This window comes from Stegostoma tigrinum, unplaced genomic scaffold, assembly GCF_030684315.1.
Source record: "Stegostoma tigrinum isolate sSteTig4 unplaced genomic scaffold, sSteTig4.hap1 scaffold_91, whole genome shotgun sequence".
Lineage (NCBI taxonomy): Eukaryota > Metazoa > Chordata > Chondrichthyes > Orectolobiformes > Stegostomatidae > Stegostoma > Stegostoma tigrinum.
The window spans coordinates 1,008,862-1,028,853 of NW_026728816.1; the positions used below are offsets into that span (position 1 = coordinate 1,008,862).

Genomic DNA, 19,992 nt, shown 5'->3' on the forward strand with positions numbered 1-19,992 from the left:
GGAAACTGCTAATAGCGATCTTCTCATCTATTTATCATAACTTGCTGCTTCTGTCCTTCAGCCATCTTTTTTAACCAAATTTGATAGTGACCTATATATTCCATGAATCTCAATTTTATAAATCAGTCTTTTATGTGCACCTTCCCCTCATCCTTATCTAGGAAAGATTGCATTGCTTCATGAAGGCAGGCTAAAGTAATTCAGCATTACAGCCATACTCTGGTAGTATAATGACAGCATCAGTGACAGTACAATAAGTGCCTTATATCAATTGTTTCAAAACTGGGTTCTACAGTAGAGAGGTAATTGGAGATCTACAAACCAAATCATCTGTCATAACTACAGATTAAATATATTGGAAAAAAGCATACTAACTAACGCGAGCTTCAATAGTGATAAATTAAATGTAACTAATTGGAACAGTAATATTCCTCATCCAACCTTGCTAAGCACTGCCTTTCTGCACTGATAGGCTGGAAAGCTGCAGTCAAGAAAAGATATTCACTATTTATCATCAAGTCGAAACAATTCTGGAATGCTTTTATCTATCATGCATGTTTAATTATTGCAGTTTGAAACTCTCAACTACATGTAAATCATGAATATGTGATGTGAAAAATATACAAAAGGATCCAGCCCTTTTCTTGATTTATCAGGCTAACAATAGAAGAGCATTTGGATAAAGTGGATATACATTATGAGTGCCCGTATCAAACACCAGTCCAGGGACTAACAGATATCACAGTTGGAAGCAAATACACACATCGGGGCAGCACAGTGGCTCAGCGGGTTAGCACTGCAGCCTCACAGCACCTAGTACCCGGGTTCGATTCCAGCCTCAAGTAACTGTCTGTGTGGAGTTTGCACATTCTCCCCGTGTCTGCGTGGGTTTCCTCCGGGTGCTCCGGTTTCCTCCCACGGTCCAAAGATGCGCTGACTTGGTGGATTGGGCATGCTAAATTTCCCATGGTGTTCAGGGTGGTGTGTCGGTGATAGGGGGATGGGTCTGGGTGGGATGCTGCAAGGGCCGGTGTGGACTTCTTAGGCTGAAGCGCCTGTTTCCACACTGTAGGGAATCTAATCTCATCTCCATGATAAGCGTCAGGAAGGAGCTTTTTAAAAAGATGATTAGAACACTTCTTTACACGTAGCCCTTTGTATTATGAATGTGCAATTAATAATAGATAGGTTAGTGATTGCTATTAATATGTAGGCATTCAATCAAAAAGGTTTGAGAACGATTGCCTACCTTAAAAGGTTAAACACTGGAAGGGGCTCACATTTAGAAGGTAGAAGGAACTATGCAAAACCCATCAGATACTTAGAGAATCACCAAGCAATACAAAATATACACTGCTCCTCAAACGGATTCAAAGAGGAAATTGGTTAATATGTTAAAGCATGTACAGTCATAGCAACAAGGAGCAGGAATAGCAAGGACAGGATTTGCTGCCCATCCATAGTTCCTCCAAATTGTTTGACTATTTCAGAGTGCAGTTAAGTGTCAACCACATTATTGTGGATCTGGAGTCATATGGAGGTGAGATCAAATAAGAATGGCAGAGCTCCTTTCTTAAAGAACATAAGTGAATGAGTCAAGTTTTTATAACGGTGAATAGTTTAACAGTGACAGTGTAACCGTCACTGAGACCAGCTTTGTTTATGATTATATCAATTTGAGCATGTGTTGGATAACTGGCCCCCTCAAGCCTGCTTCACCATTCAATAAGGTCGTGGCTGACTTGACCGCAATGTCGGCTCCACATTCCTACCTACCCCCAAAATTATATTGAACTGAATTCAAATTCCATCAGCTGTTACAGTGGAATTTAAGCCTCTCCTCTACAGCATTGTCCCAGGCCTCCGGATTACTAATCCTGTGACATTAATAGTGCTTCACTGACTACCCCAGCATGTCAATCCCCGTTCTGAGCATACTTCTTGGCTGAGGCGCCACATTTTCTGGAGTACAGAATTACAAAGTTCACCTCTCTGTGAGTGAAGAGGTTCCTCATCTATCGCTGTTGTTACATTTTATTCTGAGATTGATCTCAGGTTCTACAGCCTGATCTCTTAATTCAAATTACAATAACTTGGCTTTTCAAACGCCCTGTCACATTATCCTTGCCAAGAGATTGAATGTTAATGTTATATATACAGCAGAACAAATGTCCATGTTGATTTTTCTTCATTTAAGTGCCGTCACCAATCTTATAGTCACCATTCTTATACAAGTGCATTTTGTCATGGGAGAGGTTGAAGGAGCAAAATCGGACCTTCATTTCTTCCCCACCCCAGCCTCAAAAAGTTTTGTCGTCATTTCAAATTTTTCACATCCAATGGATAATTCTGTACCTTTCTGGTCGCTTCAAGAAGTGCATCCTACCCAAATTGTCCCGAGCGTCTCATCTTAAAAATGAGAATATCTTTTGATATCCTCACTGTCGAACTAATCCATTATATACTTAACATAGGATTCAGGTCAAGTTTTTTTTCCCCCCCACTGTTTGTTTAACTTCCTGGCCAATGCCCCACGATTTCTCAAGAAACTATTAGTCTCTCTCTCTGTATCAGAACATTCTTCAAAAAACTAATACTTGCTCCAAATCTTGATATAACAACTGGCCAGTTTCGGTGCGAGATGAGTTCCACAGTGCAAACTCATACTTGAACCTTTTAGCCATATAAATCATTTGACAAGCAGATTCTAGGGAGTCAATCTGCAGGATCAAGTGACATCTGAAATGCTGTACATTTACTGCAAACAGTCAAGTTCAGTTTTGCTGGCTTCCACAAATCTTTGATAGCATGGCCGTGGGTGTGAATCACCGAGGTCTGGCCAAATCAGTAAAATCCCACTCCTTTTCTCATCTGAACACTGCCCCAGAGCAATATCATGTGAAAGCACTGCACTTTCCACATACATGGTGGCAATGCCCAGGTCTATCTCACCACCCCCTCATGCATTTCTTCCACTGTCTCTACATAACCGGACAGTTTCCATCTATTATATCTGGTACAGAACGAAGCCATTATCTTTGGTCCTTGAAAGGACATCTGCTTGCTAGCTACTGGTTTTCGTTGTACCCTTTGTTATTTTGACCCAGAGTTTAAATTCCGGCCACATAGGCCTGATGTCACAAAGTCTACTTATTTTCACATCCACAAGATTTGGCCCCAGGTAAGTCCGTTAGTTTTGAAACCCGACCGCATTGATTAACTCTGAACATGACCATTCTTATGAATATCAAGTTGGCCTCCCAAGTTCTCCTTTTCTTTAACATGGCATCATTTCAAAGTCCATTGACTCTGTCTTAACACGCACCAAGTTCCATTCACCCAACTTTCTCTGCGCACTCTGATCTACAATGGCTCACAGTTAAGCAGTGCCTTGGTTTTCACATTGCTGTCCTGGCTTTCATATCCCTCCCTGACCTGGCAACACCCATGCACATCCCCTGACAATGTCGAACTCATAGCCCCTCTAGGCACATTTACGCCTTTCATTCCAGCCTCTCAACACAATTTGTGCTGTTCCATCATCGACAGCCTGACATTCAACTTCTTGGAGCCTAAGCTTTATAGAATTACCTTGCTGAACCTCTGCATCATTCTTTCCTCCTTCAAAACAGTCCTTAAAATCTACCTCTTTGATGAGGTTTTAATCATCTACCTTCGGATCTCTTTCAGTACTCAGTATCAAATTTTACTCTATAAAGCTCCTATGACATGCCTTGGGATGTTTTATAAAGTCATGTCATAGAAGCTGTTGTGGCAATTGCTCAGAATATGGTTTTATTCTGGGCTGAAATTCTCCATGACACTCATCATTGAAGTATTTTTCTGTTATAAAATGGGTAAATAGTACAGTGACTTCAGGCCAAGGGATGATGTGGTTAAACGCCAAAGTTGCACTCCGTGCTATTGGCATCATGAAGACAGTGTCTCCCTTTCATTTGAAGAAATCTTCTGTATTTTCTCAAATACTTTCTTCATTGTACTTTTGTTGTTGATGGTTTCCAATGAACATAAACCATTACTTGCCTTTTCAATTTCAACCTTCCTTACGTTCTCTTAATTTCTTTTGCTGTACCTGATTTGAAACAAACCATTCCTCTTTTAATTCACTGTCCTCCTCGGTCCTTCATGTGGTTGTTTCCCAATCATTAAGAAGACATCCTGTTGCTTTCCTCATTCACTCTCGTCTAAGATGCCTGGCTGCCCTTATCAGATTGCATTTTCAGCAACTTTATAGACAAACGTCCTTTGAGTGGAAGGTTGTAAGGTCATGCCGAACTGATGTCTCAACAACTGCAAAACCAAGCTAATTGTAATCAATGACATCTGACAACAGGCAAGCAAGGATGCTCACAACAAAACACAGCACGAGATTACAAATTCTGCAATGTGTGAATGTACTCACAACAGAGCGCTTTCTAGAGTCGGCGGATCTTCAATGCTGGCCGATATGCAGAAAAACGCACGGTGTTTAAATCACCTGCATTCAAAAAAATCTTTAGATACATTTTTCCTAACTGTTAGTACAAACCATTTCAATTGGAACACATTCTCAACTACTCTGCAATGAATACAGGGGGATAAATATCTGCTGAAGAATACAAGGCACAGTAAAAGGAAATGATAACTACTAGGTTCAATTTATTTCCACATATTTTCAAGGATGGGAACATCACTGACAGGACCAGCATTTGTTACCCATTCCTCATGTAGGTGGTCAAAAGCTACATGAAATTCATGTCATAACTGGCAAACAGCATCTGGTGAATACAGTGGAACTCACGGAAGTCTCACTGTCAGCTTTATAGTAGGAGAGAAAAGATTCAGATAATCATGCTTGGTGTAAAGTCTGCAATCTCGCCGCCTGGTTTTTCAGGGCCACAAAGGGTTTTGAGATCTGAAATTGTATATTTGACTCATGAGCACACATCAAATGCAAGTTGCCATGGATGCTATTCTGACAATTCTATGTTGCATGCAGCAAATACCTGATGAAAGGATGTCGAGGAGGCAAGATATTGCCAATACTGTGATATCAGAGCTCAATGCTTAAAGTCCCTCAATGACACATTGCTGAACGTATGATCACCAGGAACATGAATAACCCCTCTGCCAGAGTTATTTAAAGACACTGTCAGCTACTTGCAGATTAATTACTGATGGATTCATAGAGCATACAAACATACAACAGTACAGCACAGGACAGGCCCTTCAGCCCACAGTGTTGTGCTGAGCTTTTACCCTCAACCTAACGTCTAGCTAACCTCCACCCTTACCTTATACTATCATCCATATGCCTGTCTAATAGCTGCTTAAATGCTCCTAATGAAGCTGACTCCACTCCCCTCTCTGGCAATGCATTCCACGCTTCTGCCACTCTCTGAGTAAAGAACCTACATCTCACGTCTACCCGAGATCTATCTCCACTTACTTTTAAACTATGCCTCCTCATAAGAGCTACCTTCACCCTCGGAAAAAGTCTCTGGCTATCCACTCTCTATCGATGTTCATACCTGTTATTGCCAAAATGGATGTGTGTTGATATTTTTTAGACTTCTTTAAAGTTGCCAAGGTCCACATCTAAGTTCTGAAGGACTCTGTGAAAACTTCATGGCTGCTACGCAAATCATTCACAGACATGGATGCAGTAACAGACATCTGCAAAAAACCATGTAGGTCAATGATTCACATCCTGGCCAATGTCATAATGCTTGCAAGTTGCAAGTCTGCTTTGCCAGCCACTTCGGGCCATCAAAAAATTAAGGGATAGCTACTGAGCTAAAGAGCCAAGCCAATAACAACTGGGCTTCTGACTCTTACACACAACATAGAACATAGAAAAGTATAGCACAGTACAGGCCCTTCGGCCCACCATGTTGTGCCGTGGAATAATCCCACTCCAAAAATAACCTAACCTAATTTACATTCCCCTCAATTCACTACTGTCCATGTGCATGTCCAGCAGTTGCTTAAATGTCACTAATGGCTCTGCTTCCACCACTACCACTGGCAAAGTATTCCATGCACTCACAACTCTCTGGGTGAAGAACCTCCCTCTGACATCTCCTCTATACCTTCCTCCTAACACCTTAAAACTATGCCTCGTGGCAGTCAATCCTGCCCTGGGGAAAAGTCTCTGGCTATCGACTCTATCCATTCCTCTCATTACCTTGTACACCTTGAGCAGGTCACCTCTCTTCCTCCTTCTCTCCAGAGAGCAAAGTCCAAGCTCAGTCAACCTTCTCAACCTGGTAAACCTCCTTTGCACTCTCTCCAAAGCCTCCACATCTTTCCTATAATAGGGCAACCGGAACTGGACACAATATTCCAGTGTGGTCTCACCAGGGTTTTGTACAGCTGCAGCATAACCTCGCGGCTCTAAAACTCGATCCCCCTGTCAATGAAAGCCAAAACACCATATGCTTTCTTAACAACCTTATCCACTTGTGTGGCAACTTTGAGGGAGCTATGCACTTGAACACCAAGATTCCGCTATTCCTATACACTGCCGAGCATCTGCCTTTAATCCTAGATTCAGCATCTAAATTCGACCTTCCAAAATGCATCACCTCGCATTTATCCAGGTTGAACTCCATCTGCCATTTCTCAGCCCACCTCTGCATACTGTCAATGTCTCGCTGAAGCCTGCAATAGCCCTCAATACTATCAACGGCACCTCCAACCTTTGTGTCAGCAGCAAACATACTAACCCACCCCTCAACCTCCACATCCAAGTCATTTCTAAAAACTACAAACAGCAGAGGCCCAAGAACAGAGCCCAGCGGGTCACCACTCAGCACTGACCTCCAGGCAGAATATTTACCATCTACAACCACTCTCTGCCTCCTGTCAGCCAACCAATTCTGAATCCAGACAGCCAAGTCACCCTGATTTACATACCTCCTGACTTCATCAAAGTGCCTGCCGTGGGGAACCTTATCAAATGCTTTGCTGATGTCCATGTACACCACATCCACTGCTCGCCCCTCGTCAACCGGTCTCATGACCTCCTCAAAGAACCCAATCAGATTTGTAAGGCATGACCCGCCCGTCACAAAGCCATGCTGACTCCCTTTAATCACGCTCTGTGCATGTGCAACAGCACATCCACATGAAATTTGACAGGGCAGGTCCTCGTCTTCCTGAAACAAATTTTCTGCTGTCTGGATAACTCTGGGGAGGCTTCCAGCGCTTGGCAGGGGCAGCAATTGACAGAGTTGCATGATTGGGACTACAGTAGGTGAAAATAAAGGCATCACCTACTCACTAACACTCAGTTGGGTTTCTACCAGGGCCACCCAGCTCCTGGCCTCATTGATGCCCTGGTTCAAAAATGGACAAACGAGGTGAGGGAGTGAGGGCGACAGTCATTGTTCTTGACATCAAGGCCACACTTGACCAAATGTGGCATCCAGGGAACCGAGCAAAACTGGTTTTAACGGGAATGGGGGGAAAGCTCCCTGCTCGTAGGAGTCAGATTGAGCGCAAAGAAGATGGATATGTTTGTCTGGAGTTAGAATCTTGGTGGCACACTGCATGGAAATAAGCCTTTCTGCCCAACACATTATGCATCCAGAGATTATGACATTGAAGGCTCTGCTTCATGGTGCCAAATTCCTCATTACAACTATTCACAAACTCCTTTTTTGTCCTGCCGACAATGTCTGGATTCTCCACCTCCCACCGCAAGGTCTTTTCCCGTCTGAGCAAATAAGACCCGAAGATATATGAGCAGAATTAGGCCATTCTGCACACTGAGTCTGCTCTGTCATTCAAGCACGGCTGACATACTTCTGAACCCCATTCTCCTGCCTTCTCCCCATAACCCTTGATGCACTTACTTGTCCACAAACCTATTTATCTCTGTCTTAAATACACTCACTGACTTAGCCTTCGCAGTCTTCTGTGGCAATGGCTTCCACAGTTACAGACTCTCACTCTTTGCTACACAGAATAGTGTCAATCCCACTGATTATACTACGCTGCGTTTATCAAGCCCCTTTGAAAGTGTGTTTTTTACCACAGTGCGATAGTCAATTTGCACATCCACCCGAAAGCTCATGCATTCTAGTTCCGCTATCAGCCTCATTCAGTCACAGAAGAACATGGAAACTAGAAGCAGGAATAAGCCAATCAGCCCTTCAAGCCAAGTCCACCATTCAATAAGATCATGGCTGATCTTACATCTCGATATCATATTCCCACTTTCCTGTATACTTATTGAATCTTTTAACATCTAAAAATCTACCACAAAATCAAAGAATCCCTACAATGCAAAATGTTTTCAGCTGATTAAGTCGACACTGACCCTTCGAAGTGCATCGTGTCCAAGACTGGCCCCTCCATCCTTGCCCCATAACTATGCATTTACCATGCGTTATCCACTTGGCCTGCATATTTTTGGACTGTGGGAAGAAACCGGAGCACCTGGTGGAAACCCACACTGACACAGGGAGAATGTACAAACTCCACACGGATAGTTACCCAAGAGTGGAATCAAAACAGGTCAGTGGCACTGTGAGGCAGCAGTGGTGAGCCACCGAGCCACCTTGTCTTGTTCTTGAATACATTCAGTGATGGCCCCCATGGTCTTCTGTGGTTGAAAATTTCACAGATTCACTCTGCTTGAATGACGAGATGTTGTCCTCATCCTAGTCCTAACTGATCTACCCCAAATTCTGAGACTGTGACCCCTGGTCCTAGCACCACAAACAGGGAAAATAGCTTCCCTGCATTGAGTTCATCTGGCTCAGTTCCAACTTTCTATATTTCAATCAGATCCCCCCCTCATCTTTTTAAACTCTCATGAACACAGGCCCAGTTGAATCCATAACTCACCACAGGACAGTCCTACTTTCCCCAGTATTAGCGTAATGAACCTCCACCATCGACCTCTCCTGCGCCTGAAGACTGACCAAATCAGACAAACACAAACTTAAGGGCTGTGACTGCCTCTTGGTGCAAAGAATCCTTCTGATGTGTCCCAGCATCCCTAGATCAGCCTCCAGCTCATAAACACAAGCTACTCAAACATTAAGTGCTTACAGCAAACATGCTTGCACCAGACCATACTGGAACACAGGAGCTCTTACATGTTGTAGCCGAGTTCTAATTAATGACTTTGCTATTTTTATTTAATTATATATATTTACTTATGTTTTCATAAAGCTTATTAACTTTACCATCAGTTGCATCATGTTAAACCTTGGGAAGAGAATAAGCCACAATCACCACTTCTTCTCTAGCACTGGAAGAATCAATTACTGAAGGCTGAGAAGTTAGAAAAGGCAATCGTAATTTTTTTTCTTGATTCAACCTCGGGATGAGGGCGTCACTGGCGAGCCAGCATTTATTGCCCAGCCCTGATTACCCAAAGGGCAGTTAAAAGTCAACCACATTGCTGTGGGTCTGGAGTCACATGCAGACCAGGCCAGGTAAGGATGACAGTTTCCTTCCCGAAAAGGCATTAGTGAACCTGTTGAGCTTTTCCAACAAGCAACAACGGATTCATGGTCATCATCAGATTGTGAATTCTGGATATTTATTGAATTCAAATTCCACCATCTGCCACAGCGGGATTTGAATCCAGGTCCCCAGAACATGATTTGTCTCTCTGGATGAACAGTCCAGTGACAATACCATGAGGCCATCGCCTCCCCTAAGATGGATAATTTATACATCCCTAACACAAAAGGCTGAGTTAACTCAGTTAGACTTGGGTTAATCAAGCCCAAATGCTCTTCAAAGGTGAATTTGTTAAAACTCCACTTAAAATTGGGAACTTCTGAACTTTAATTGCACAATTCAGTTATTGCTAATAAATTACAAATAAAATTAGGTTTGTCCAAAGGGTTAAGACTTTATTACCCACAAACCACCTGTATTCAGTTCAGTGGATCTACATTCTGGCCAACACTTAGCATTCAATCAATATCACAAAGTAAGTGGTCATTTTTACAGTTCTGTTTGTGAAAGCCTTCTGCGCATATATTTGTTGCTGTGTTTCCGACATTACAAACATACTTCAAAAAATTACTTCATTGGTTATACAGTGCTTTTAGTTGTTTAGTGCCTGTCGAAGCTGAAATATGAACCAAAGTTCTTTGTTCTTGTTTTTCATTTAATGTCACAGATGTTGTCTGTCACTCCTAATTATACATTATTTCAAGTATTTTTAGCCGACATGAATGCATCTAAATAGATCTAAACACATAGGTATATTTGCCTAGAATCCAGAATTTACTTTGGTACCTTTTGGAGTCGCAATGATCTGACAGTGGCACAGAACCAGAGTCCTATTATCAATCTACTGACCGAATGAGTGAAAAAATTCAGTCATTTTTGGATGGTCCCAACAGGTACTCTGAGTCTGGTGGCTAGATAGAGGATGCACAGAACATAGAAGCTTCCACTATAACACTCTGAAAACATTTCTTATCAGAAGTATTATCTATTAATATATGAGATTCAATGGCAAGCCATTCAGAACTGAAATCAGGAAGCACTTGTATCTTAATACAAACAACAGTCAAGATCTCAAATATTCTCTCATAAAAGAATGTGGGTGCTGGATCAATAACAATGAGTGTAACTGAAATTATTTTTGATAGCTAAGGCTGTGAAAGGATATAGAAGAAAGGGAGGTAAACAGACTGACGACAAAAAATGCCGGAGACCACAGTAGGTCAGGCAAGCAGCCATGGAGAGAAAGCAAGCTAATGTTTTCAGTCGACATGACTTTTCAGCAGGTAAACAGAGTTGAAGCTCAGACTAGCTGTGGTTTAACTGAATGGTTTATGCACAGAACAGCAAAACCGGTCTGCTTCTGCACCCATTTAGAATGGTTCCTTCTGTTTTATGTACTGTTTTTCCAACCAAACTTAACCACTTCACAATTTTCTGTATTACATTTAATCTACAACACCAACTGGTGCCTCTCCTCACCTTGACCTCCAACTTGCAGCCTCTCTCCACTCCCAAACCTCTGGGTTGTGCCCTCTCCTGCTTCTCAATCTCCAAGTAAGAGCCTCTTTTCCTTCCCTCCGTGACCTCAGGGTTGCAGTCTCTGCCTCCTCACCTCCTGCTGCTATTCAACAATAAATAAAACACAGAACACAGAACATTACAGCACAGTACAGGCCCTTCGGCCCTCGATGTTGTGTCGACCTGTCAGACCGATCTCAAGCCCATCTAACCAACACTATTCCATGTACGTCCATATGCTTATCCAACGACGACTTGAATGTACCTAAAGTTGGCAAATCTACTACCATTGCAGGCCAAGCGGTCCATTCCCTTACTACTCTCCGAGTCGAGAAACTACCTCTGACATCTGTCCTGTATCTTTCACCCCTCAATTTAAAGCTATGCCCCGTCGTGCTCACCGTCACCATCCAGAAAAAAGGCTCTCCCTATCCACCTTATCTAACCCTCTGATTATTTTATATGTTTCAATTAAGTCACCTCTCAGCCTTCTTCTCTCGAATGAAAACAGCCTCAAGTCCCTCAGCCTTTCCTCGTAAGACCTCGTAATGTGGCAGGGGGATGGGAGCCAAATGCACAGGTTAGTGGGCAGTAACAAGATAATAACTACAGCCTGTAAGGAACTAGATAATGAAGTCAGTGTGACTAAGAGGAAGAGTAGACACAGAGCAGATGATGAACGCTGATGGACAGGTAGTCTGAGGTACATTTGTTTCAATGCAAGAAGTGTGTAGTGAGCTATCAACGCAAGGTAGCTCAACTGTGGGGTCCTGACAAAAGTTATCTCAAAACTGAATGAGTTGAACTGCTGGGACAGGACAGATTTAGCAAATATCATGTGTGGCACAGCACAATTTTTGACAAAACAAATCTGAATTCTCAGACAAAGATGCATGAAAACTGATGCTATCATAAATCAGGAACTATATTCAGAATTCTCAGAAAGCTCAATGAGAAACTAGGAAGAACTACTGCAATATTTATATTTTATTATCTACAATCTGATTTAAGTATTTCACAAACAATGAAAACGCATATTTTTTCACATTTTTCATTTCAGTGGTTCAGCCAGTTATTTTCTAACCACCATCTTTATCAGGCCGGAAAGCCATAACTAGTGGAGTGCCACAGGGATCAGTCCAAGGACGAGAATTATTTACTCTCTATATTCATAACTTAGAGGAGGGGACAAGGCATAAATTCATTCAAATTTGCTGATGCTACAAAAATAGAGTAAGGGAATGTTGTCATGAGGACATAAAGAATCTGCAAGGGGATAGACAGGTCGAGCAAGTCGGAAAAAAGTTGGTAGAGAGAGTTTAAAGTAGGAAAGTACACTTTGGTAGGAAGAATCAAAAGATAGACTCGAAAGAAAATGCATGGTCGGGGACTTGGATGCTCTCGTCCATGAAACACATACTAGCATGCAGGTGAATGATTGCTTTGTTGCTGACACATGTACTGAGATACTGTGAAAAGTGTTGATTTGCATGCTGTGTAGGCAAATCACACCGTACAAAGTGCAGAATAGTGTTACAGCCAGAGAGAAGAGGCTGAGAGAGAGAGATCAGAATTAACATTTGAGAGGTCCATTCAAAAGTCACAACAGGAAAGTGGCTGTTCTTAAATCTATTTGTACGCTTATTCAAACTGATATCCTCTGCCCGACAGAAGAGGACGGAAGAAAGTATAATCAGAGTGAGGGGGTATTTTGATTATGTTGGTTGCTTTCTCAAGGTAGTGGGAAGTGTAGATGGAGTCAATGGATGGAAGGCTAGTTTGCGTGACGGATTGGGCTGTGCTCATGATTCTCTTTCGCTTCTTGCAGTCTTGGGAACAGCAACTGCCATACCACACAGTGATGCATCCAGATAGGATGCATCTACAAAAACAGGTAGGGTCCTCATGGACATGCTGAATTTCCTTAGCCTCCTTGACCATCATGTCGACATGGATTGGCCAGGACAGATTGTTGGTGAGCAACATTCCCAGGAACTTCACACTATCAACCATCTCCACCTCAGCACCATTGCTGCAGACAGAAGCTTCCTGAAAAAAATGACCAGCTCCTCCATTTTGCTTATGCTGATGGACAGATTGTTATCTTTCCATCATGCCAGCAAGCACTCAATTGCTTTTCCTGTAATCTCACTTATTGTTGTTTGAGGTCCGACCTACAATGCAAGCGTCATCAGCAAACTTGTAAATGGAGTTGGGGCCACGCAGTCATGATTGCATAAGGAGTATAGAGTAGGGGCAGCTTTGCTGGGCACCGGTGTTGAGGCTTACGGTGGAGCTAGTGTTGTCATCTATCCTTACTGATTGTGGTCTCTGGGTCAGGAAGTCGAGAATCCTGTTACACAGAGGGATGCTGAGGCGCAGGTCTCAGAGTTTAGAGAGGAGTTTGTTTGGAATTACAGTGTGGAAGGTGGTGCTCTGATCAATAAGTAACAGCCTGATGTAGGTATCCTTGTTATCCAGACATTCCAGGGATGACTGTCAGGCCAGGGAGACGGTATCAGCTGGAGACCTGTTGCAGTGGTAGGTGAATTGCAAAGGATCAAAGCACTTTGGTAGGTTGGAGTTGATGTGAGCCATGACGATGGTGATGCAAGTAATTAAGAAGGCAAATGGAATTTTGGCCTTTATTGTAAGGAGGTTTCAGTTTAAAAACGGGCAAGTTTTTTTGCAACTGATCAGGCTATTGAGGAGGTCACACTTGGAGAAATACAAGAAAGGATACACAGCCATAGGAAGCAGTTCAAAAGAGACTCACTGGGCTGATTCATCGGATCATGATTTATCAAGAATGGTTGCACAGAAGGTCTTTATTCATTCAAGTTTAGAAGAATGAGGGGTGATCTTACTGAAACACAAAATTTTGAGAGGGCTTGACAGGCTAGATGTGAAGACAATGTTTCCATTATTGTGGAAATCTCAAACTCAGCAACATAGTTACAGAAGAAGGGAACATTTATTGAAACCTGAGATGCAAAGGAATTTCTTCTTTCAGCAGGTAGCGATTGTTTAGAATACAAGAGAATTGTGAAAGGTAGATCACTGGAAGTATTTAAAGAAGGTGGTAGATAAGATTTTTGAAATAGAGAACTTGAGCGCTCTGAGAAGCTGGTATAGAAGAGGAGTTGAGTCCCGGGCAGGTCAGCCATCTCTTATCGGATGGTGAGGTAGGGTCAAGAGGTAGAACATCCAGATCCTGGTGCTATTTATGTTTTTGTCTGCTTGCTAGAACCGAAAAGGAGTTTTATTGTGCTACATGGCCAAGCGAGCTGCTGACACAGAACAAGACTGAAATAATTTGCTCAATAAAACATTTCATGCGGCTTTATGGGATAAATAAAACTTTCATCTACTACTTTGCTGACATCAATCAAAATCTGCTCAATTGAAAGAAATACATGCAGTTCAGACAACTTTATGTCATTCTTCCCTTCAATGCATCAAGTATATCTTTGTTGCAATTCATGAAAGTATGTCTTTCTCAGGGACTTAAAATATGAAACAATACATAATACTGAAGTGTACAGCAGTGAGCACAATGTTCCAATTCCAAATTCTTTTAGATGGATCGGGAAAAATATCTGCTACCTGCAGCTTCATCCTGAATATATTCAAATTGTTCCAGTCCTGAACCATTTCAGACTGTAGTTCGGATGCTCACATCTCTCACTATTTGGATTTTGTTTTGCGATTACATTCTAAAGTGCAGACTACAGACAAGAACATTGTATTTTTGAAAAAGTAATATTATAAAATTGGATAACTTCATAAACCATGATAATAAAATATTAATTGCTTGCTTCAGTTGAAAGGGTTCTTTATCTTGCTCATATATTTGAAGCCAAATTATTTGTACATACTTCCTTCAACAGATTGGCTAGTTTAGAAAATGTTTTCACTGTTACCTGTATAAATTTCAACCTCATATTTAGGTCATCAAGCTGGTGAGAAATCTTTGGAGAGAAAGAGACATCAAGCGGAGATAACTGACATCCCAGATCATTTAATATTTTGACTTCTTGTTTGACTGGGGCAATTTCTTCTTTAAAAACCTAATGGAGAGGAAGCGTATAAAATCTGAGAAACATCCTGAAATTAATGATTAAATGTTAATAAGAAATTAAGTGAAAACTAAAATCCTAATATTAAATATAATATACAAAAGCATCTGCTGGAAATGACATTTAATTAATAAAGATCTCGAGTTAAAAGTAACAGTGACGATGAAACTATCATAAATTATTGTAACAGAAAACTGAATTCACTAATCTATTCTTTCGGGAAGGGAATCTGCATCCCTTCACAATTCTGGTATCTGACTTCAAATTCACAGGAATATGGTTGACTCTCTACTGACTTCCAAAATGGCCTACCAAGCCATTCCTGGATGGGAAATGAATGTTAGCCTTGCTATCAGTGCCCTCATCCTGTGAAAGAATGCTTTAAAAAATGTGGATTTAATACATGTAAAAGAAAGGAACAAAACAGGACAAATCAACTCAACAAGGCTTTGAAGGATAATACTACTTAGTCCTGTTCTTCTTTCTTACGTTACGTTCTCTCGCATGAAGGGTCGAGGCCCGAAATGTCAACTTTTGTGCTCCTGAGATGCTGCTTGGCCTGCTGTGTTCATCCAGCTCCACACATTGTTATCTCGCATTCTCTAGCATCTGCAGTTACCATTATCTCTCGCAAGCAAAGGTTGATGTGTTTCAAAACCCAATCTCAGATTTTGCAGGCAGTCCTTAACCTGAAAAAATACCAAATATGCAAAAAGAAGAAAACTGGAGGTGAAACCATTCAAACAATTTTCATTGGCACAACAAATGTTCAAACTGTAAAAGCAGGTTAAGCACCTGTATATGAGGACACTGTACTCAAACTTTAAACAGACACTTACAGCCAACAAATGCGAGAAACATCCATTTCTTTCTGGATTACCAATTTTGCTGTTGAGAAAATAGGCCTAGACTTAGCAATGTAAATTCAAACAAGATAGCACCCTCTCAGATCTCAACACTCGCAGTCGTAGAGTTCTGTTTTCACAGGTTGGAGTATAATAGCATCAAGTACAATACACCAAATCTTCTTTGGTACCTTTTCCTTCCATAAAACTGCTTGTAATAGATGCGCACAGAATTCATTTTATACACATTTAAATGTTTCTAAGTTCAAGAGGCCAGTTCCAGCACTTCGACTTGCATCTTCTTCATCATCACAACAGAACAAAATAAAGACCCACTCTTTCTAAGTCACGTTTTCAATTGTTAGTGACAAGGTGAAGTGCGAGAACTGCTCACTCCATGTTAAAATCACTTAACTATGTACCTATATATTTCAATCCTGTGAAATATGTGGAATGAATTCGAGAAAAGGATTAATTGTTTTGCTCTGGGAGAGAGCTGGTACAGATAAAATAGGTTGAATGGCCTTCTCCCATGCTAAAAATGTCCATAACTGTTCTTGGCGCTGCTAAATTAAAGTGGGCATCCTTTCATTATGACTGTGAGGCGCAGCATGTTATGATAGATGGCATAATGGAGAAATCCTTTGTTATTAATAAACTTTTCAGCACGAGGCATCCTTCCGAAGTCAAATGTTCGACCTATGCCTGTTGCACTGACTTGGTTCCAAACACTTATAATGTGGAGGTGCTGGTGTTGGACTAGGATGGACAAAGTCAGAAGCCACATGGCATCAGGTTATAATCTGACAGGTGTATTTGAAATCACACAAGCTTTTGAAGTGCAGTCCCTTCATCACGTGCGGTCAGAGAGGAAAACACACAGGCACACAATTTATAAGCAGACAGATCAAAAGATCATACAACTGGTGTGAGTGGAGTGTCAGATAATAAGTCTTCATCCAGGATGTTTGTTTAGTTGCAGATATTTTGTTGAAGAAACACACAGCTTGTAGTCACAGTCAGTGTGGTGTGTTATAAATTCCTGGTTTTGAAATAAAGGTTAAAACTCTAAGACAGATTCTGAACACAAGCCTCTAAACTACAAGTCAGAGTCTGACCCGAGATGTCACCTTGTACATTCCTGTTGCGCTGCCTGATTATCATGACAGCACAGCACTGACATTGACTTTATAAACACTTTACTTGCTTATACAGGCTACCAAGAGTGTTAGAGAGTTATTATCTGACACTCCACTCAGGCCAATTCTATGATCTTTTGATCTCTCTGCTTATAAATTGTTTGTCTGTGTGGTCACCTCACCAACTGCACCTGATGAAGGGGCTGCACTCCAAAAGCTTGTGTGACTTGAAATGAGCCTGTTGGACGATAAGCTGGTGTCATGTGACTTCAAACAGTCATAGACTGTGTTTTCAGTCCTACCGTGACTTGACAAGAAGCCAACTTCTTAAAATTTATAAAATGAGAAGTATGTCGAACCTTGAGCCTTTAAAAAAGGAAATATTACAACCATAGTACAGTCAGACAGTAAAGAAAGAAGGAATGATTGAATCGACTGTGTCTGACACCACACAATTAATCCCCCTGATGGAAGAAAGGTTGGCTGTGTTCTCTTTCTTCAGGAACATTCAGCTAATACCACCTTACTACTGCTTGTTTTATTCATCTGGTGTTCCATCTAATTCCTTTCAGTCTTGGTCAAACCTTCATGTAATTTATTTAAATTTTCAAGAAAATAAATTTAACTTTATATTCCACAATTTTAACATTTCCTTTTAACGTTTGAATGGTTCACTTAGTACACTTCACATGTGGTGTTCATAATTGGAGAAGATGGTGGAAAAATCAAGATATATTGACAAGTAAACAAATGGCTAACTTCTGTTTTCTTGTCAGTAATGCCTTTTGAACAGAACATAAAGTTGCGGAAGTATGTAGAGATAACAATTTAAAACTGGGAAGACCACTGTTTGTGGTCCCCACACCAACCTCTATTCACTGCCTACTGACTGCATTACTCCGCCTTGGCAACAATGTAATGTTACGCTTGTCTCAGCACAACCTTGGCATCTTGTTTATCCCACGATGAACGTCCGACCACACATTCATGCAATCCCTGAAGCTGTCTCTTTCCATCTTTTCAATACTGCCTACCTGTCTCTTGTCTGGGCTCATTAGCAGTGAAACCTTCATCTGGAACTACTTCACTCTGGGCCTGACAATACCAATGCATTCCCTGCTGGAGTCCCACTTTTGCCCATTGAACACTTGAGGTCATCTAAAACTCCAGTGCATGAGTCTCATCTTGAACCAAGTCCTATTCTCTGTACTTTCCACCTAACTGATACTATTAACAGTAATTTTATTGAATTCTCATTTTTGTTTACAAATCGTTCCTTGGCTATGCCTATCGCTACTTTGGTAATCCCCACCAATCCAACCATACTTGAGGATATCTGCACTCGTCTAATTACGTCCTCTTGCCCACTCTTGATTTCAAACGGCCCACTACTGGTTGCCAAACATTTAATTGTGTCGGCTTCAAACCCAAGAAGAGACTTCCTCCACCTTCAGCGAGCAAACTCGCATCCAGAACCTCAACCTGAGCACAAATCTTTCAAAACTCACTAACTTCCTACACCTCTTAGCCTCTGTACATTTCCTCTTTTAAGGCACTTTTTCAAACAATCCTCTTTGATCAAGCTCTTGATCATCTGAACTAACAACTTAATAAGGCTCAGTTGTATTCTGGGATCGTTAATACTCCTTTCAGATGTCTTCAAAGTATCCCTCCATTAAAGAGATTTTATAAGTGGTTGAAGTCATTGCCAAGCAGAGGGGGACGAATTGGGGAGTTATTTCAAAGAGCTATGATATGCCAAATGACCTCCTTCCACACTGGCCAACTCTGATTGCACAAAAGCAAAAATGATTTTCAGACTTGGGAAGATCCTTCAAAAATGTCACAAGTAACCAGCTTTTGGGCAGAGTCGAGCTGCTGAGATGATAGACCAGGATTTAGGGGTACCAGGAGTGATAATATGCTGAACACAATCAAATTTTGAGGTTGTACAAGGATGTGGTCTTCAGCATTTTTGACACTTGGACCATCTTCCTTCCTTTCCACTGAACAAGTCAAATAGCGGCAGCACAATGTTGCATGGCCGCTCAAGCTTGCTCCACCATTGAGGATGATTGTGGCTGGTCTTCCACATCAATTAAACTTTTGCTCATATCTCATCCGCTTTTCAAAACATCGATCTATTCACGTGTAGTATCCCTCTCGCTAACTTCATGAGAATTCTATTCAAATTCCGTGGGCTGAACAGTTGGTTTGTGATGCAGAGTGATGCCCTGCAGAGAGGGCTCAATTGCCACACCAGTGAGCTTACCACAAAGGATCTTCGCCTCAACCCCTTTACTTGCCCGAGGCATGGTGATCTTCAGGTTAAATCATAACCAGTTGTGTCTCTCTGAGGAGTGGCCAAATGGCGTGGTCAGACTTCACCTTTAGTCCTGATAACATGGCAACAAGCAGATAACTCACTTGATGTCACTGACCAATAAAATCCTCAATTATACTCATATTACCAATGTGATATCATCAGAAGGCATGCTCAACTAAGTTTTAATTTACAAATTAAGTTAACAACCATTCAATCAATATTACTTCACTACTCATATTACTGATCGTCTCGATACAACATTGCGGTTACATCTGTTAATAAGTGAAGTGTAAAGTAATTGCACTTACTGTGGTTTTATCCATGTGATCCTGCAATGCGTCAATAAACAGGTCATTCACAGGTTGCCAATCAATGTGGACCCCCTCAGCTGTTATCACATGAGACTCAAGATCATCCAGAGCTTTCTGCAGTTCTTGAAGTTTCTCTAACGCCTTTTCCACCTTGTTCTGCCAGTTGCTCGCATGGGTTTTCAATTGCTCCCAATTTTCCTTCATGTCAATTGACTGCTTGCAGACAGCTTTGGCAATTCTCTGGGCTCTCTCTTCCGGAGTAGATTCTGGAAATATGAAGTGCAAATAATT

General features: G+C 41.5%; 1 protein-coding gene across 7 annotated transcripts in view; it reads right to left on the bottom strand.

The window, feature by feature from the left end:
- Positions 1-19,992, bottom strand: part of LOC132209405 (uncharacterized) — a 144,746-nt gene that overhangs the window by 113,519 nt on the left and 11,235 nt on the right. For 4 of the 7 annotated variants that reach the window (XR_009445496.1, XR_009445495.1, XR_009445497.1 and 1 more), the window contains exons 2-4: positions 19,699-19,967; positions 15,570-15,769; positions 14,925-15,071 (exon numbers count right to left, since the gene is read on the bottom strand). The gene's annotated coding sequence lies outside the window, so the exon portion shown is untranslated. Of the gene's footprint in view, positions 1-4,423; positions 4,499-10,375; positions 10,395-10,962; positions 11,105-14,698; positions 14,718-14,924; positions 15,072-15,569; positions 15,770-19,336; positions 19,461-19,698; positions 19,968-19,992 lie in introns of those variants that run through there. The other 3 variants (XM_059644492.1, XR_009445498.1, XR_009445499.1) reach the window with 3 other exon arrangements.